Raw genomic sequence first — 3,672 nt, 5'->3', positions numbered from 1 at the left:
AGCTTTGAGAGTTGAATTTTTCTTCTCTCTTGCAGATCCTCTCCATTTGCTTCAAACACACCTGCCACTACTCCTATTTATTTCTTTCTCATACCTCTTTTTTTTTTTTTTTCCCCATGGTGTCTCAGACATTTGAACCCAAACATGCAAGGAAAGATTTAAGCTCATCTAAACACAAACGAGCACAATGAACCACTGAGCTACATTGTCACACCTGACTGTCCTTTCAGGCAAACAAAGGTGCTCTGCTAAGCAGGATCATGAGCTTGTCAGTCACATAAACACCAGCAGAAGACAAGCTGGTCTACACAAGCACATCTGAGTTCCAGACTTACCAATATCTTTGTGTGGGGACAGGGTATTTAGGTTTCCCACAGAGAAATTTTCTTCTGTCTGAAAACGTAAACAAATATTTTATTTAACAGATGAAAATGCAACAGGGAAGCTCTAATGCAGATAAGTAATATAGTCTTTCGGTTTTGGTCACTATCTCAGTGTTAGGAGCCTTCACAAAATCTGTATTCAAGGGTGACCATCACTCCCTAAAGTTGCAAGGAAAACTCTTTGATCAGAAAGATTTCATTAGAGTTGCACACATCTGCAAGCACACTCCTTCCATTCTAGAAAAAAAACTGTTGTTGTTTAAACTGAAAAAAATCAAAATTATTTCATTCTGTGACACTTTAGAAAACCTCTCAGCAACAACACATTTAGTTCCTGCTGAGTAGGACCTGCCATTGCCAGAAAGAGTAGCAGGGTAATCAGTTGTCACTCTTGAGGAGAGTTCTTAGGCTACTTTTAAAATAGATACTGAAGTCCTTCAAAATTCCCACCTAACTTCAGAGAACCCCACCTATGGTGCAGCCTGACAATTCTTAAGTTTCTGTCACTAAACAGGCACAAAATAATATGGGTTCTGACAGCACTACATGACTTAATATCCACCTCATTCCTCAACAATTCACAAATCACTCACCAGTGTGTTCTCTCCTACACACAGCTCATGCTACAAGATACCAACAACGCGTATCTTGCCAAACACAAAATAAAGTGGTGCTTTCCCTCACCCCTCTTTCAGCTTCCACCCGCTGAAGCAGGAGACACCTGAGCTCACATCCCTTATTTGCATAATGGGGTTTGGATCTCCATTGCCAAGTGGTACCTAAGCCCTGTCCTAGGCACTGACACACACCCAATCCTGGATCCCCAGTTATCTCCCCATTAACCCAGGAGAGGAAAATTGTCCCTACAGCACTGCTGTTAGGGAATCTGCAAGGCAAAAGAAGACCTGGATTCCATTCCCTGTTCCAAATAGCCGCCTACATAGCTCCTCCATTTAAGTTTAGCTATTCCATATTTGCTGTTCAATACCCTCAATAGTTTGTGTTTCTTCCCTTCTCACTGTTCTTCACTTCATCAAGACACAACCACACATGATGTGCATGTGAGCTGGGAATTCTGCTAGAGAACCTAAATTTTGCACTGCAACACTGAACCAGAAGCCTTTTGGTGAATCAAGTCACCTCTGCATTTGCACAAGATCCACCTGAGAAAGATTCATACTTGGTCAGAAGTCATCATAGAGGGAATTGCCAGGAAAGGAGTTTAACTTTTTCAAAGGACAACAAAATAAAATTAAGCAAGATATTAAAAAAAAAAAAATTGCTACAAGATAACCAGTCTGAAAAATCTCATTCACTGTCAGTGCTGTTTTCTTCACTTACTTTGTTTTGTGTAAATTGAGGGCTCACAAGCAATCATTTTTACCTCATCAGATGAGTTTTGTGCCCCAAACACAGAAGAACCAAAGAAGTTAAAGCCAGGTGACTTCTGGGAGAAGTTCATGAGAGAAAAGAAAGCAGGAGATTTTGATGTTCCTTCTTCACAACCTAAATTTTGAATGCTGTAAATACAGAAAAGAATAAACTATATTAATAGTTTTTAAAGTAATGATGGCTTTTTTTGTTCTATTTTTTCCTTTTTCGTGTTTTTTTTTTCCTTTTTAGATCCCCATAGCTTCCATCAATAATTTCTTTTTGCATCACAGAACAGGTAACACAATTCTTTAAAGAAAAAGTGTTGTTCTTACCAATTCCCTACCCTTTTAACAAAATCAACCTGTTTAAAGATATAAATCAGAGGTACAAATACTACTGCAGGGAAAGACAATGTGTCTCGTATTTCTAATCAGAGTCTTGCTCTTTCAAACAGCTTCAAGTGGAAAGGATATTATAAGAAGAAAGCCTAATAAATACCTAGAATAACTTGGGGGAAAAAAACCCAACTGAAATATTTTCAGATGAGTTTTCTAGAAAATTCTCTCTGTAGTATCTTCCAAAAACAGCAGAAAGGCTTATACAATAAACATCAGTACAACTTTTTGCTCAAGATCAAAAGAAAAGCTAAAATCATACAAGTCAAATGGAGGTGTTTCATAGGAATGCATCTTCTTGCCCTTTAAGTCAGGTGTTTTAGGTGCTCTTAAAAATGGTTCAGCACTTTCTTCTACTATGCCAGGATTATCTTCATTTGGATTAAAACTTGTGTGTACATCCTATTAAAAAGAAATATACAATAATGTTTATAACATATAAAATTTGCCAAAACATCATTAGTCCATTTACCTATAAATATGTTCATTATATGCTTTAGGTCTAGCTATGTCTCATGAAAAATAAAAGTATTTTAACAGAATGCTCACAGTGACATATTCACCATCCTTAAAACTGTAACCCTAATTTACCCAATTTAAAATGGTCTTCCTGTGAGTTAAAATTTTCATCCAAAAAATAAAGAGATTTGTGAACTAACATTTTCATTAAAAGATGTAATTCTAAACTATGTTTCAGCATTAATGTTTAAGGTCACAGTGGAATCCTCTTGATACTCCCTACTGAGACAAAGGGACATCACCATCAGAATTGATTTCGGTTGACTGAGATACTTCATCTTCCTCAGAAAAAGTTAAATGAGAATGTACACTTGGATTCTGTGCAGCAATTTCCACCAGAATCAATATTATTTTAAAGGCTTTCTTCTCCACCAGTTGGTTTCAGGCACCATTTTTACCCTTCTGACTCTGTTCCCCATCCCACTGAGGGGGGCAGGCAGCAAGTGGCTGTGTGGTGCTCAGCTGCTGGTGGGTGTTAAACCACGCCCGGATCACGTGCAGCACCACTGGCTTGAATATTACTTGAATGTCATGTGAGCTTGACCTCACATCCAGGCACAGCTGGTAAAAGCAGTGCCAGTGGAGCCAGCACTGAACCTATTCATTACAGTTCTGTGTGAGAAATAAGTTTCAAATGCAGTTGTTTGGTTTTTTTTTTTTAATGTTTCATCAGCTCACACCGATGAAAATGTTGTGCACCAATTAATACAAAAAGATGTGCACAGGATTGTCATCCTAAATGGGCTATTGTTAAGGCAGCAAAAAAACCCTCAGAATCTTGATGTGATCAAGAGCAATGATCACTGTATTACCAATCAGGGGGGATTGGTTGGCTGCTCACCTGGTGTGTGCCTTATAACCAGTCACTTTGCCAGTTTCTGAGACTCACCTCTTGCCAACCGATTCCAATAGGTCAAAATACTTTGACTATCATAAATAAATTAATTACTTCTGACATAAGAAATGCTTTGCTTACTTGAGGTACGTGCGAAGATTCCTCC

General features: G+C 38.2%; 1 protein-coding gene across 1 annotated transcript in view; it reads right to left on the bottom strand.

Moving 5' to 3' along the window:
- The window catches only part of CUNH14orf39 (chromosome unknown C14orf39 homolog), a 39,325-nt gene that overhangs the window by 5,385 nt on the left and 30,268 nt on the right, over positions 1 to 3,672 (bottom strand). The gene's annotated exons all lie outside the window — the stretch shown is intronic.

The sequence above is a fragment of the Empidonax traillii genome, unplaced genomic scaffold (assembly GCF_003031625.1).
Source record: "Empidonax traillii isolate 1590-97213 ecotype Southwest subspecies unplaced genomic scaffold, ASM303162v1 scaffold1217:size511469, whole genome shotgun sequence".
Classification (NCBI taxonomy): domain Eukaryota; kingdom Metazoa; phylum Chordata; class Aves; order Passeriformes; family Tyrannidae; genus Empidonax; species Empidonax traillii.
This window is presented reverse-complemented; position numbering and strand designations above follow the sequence as displayed.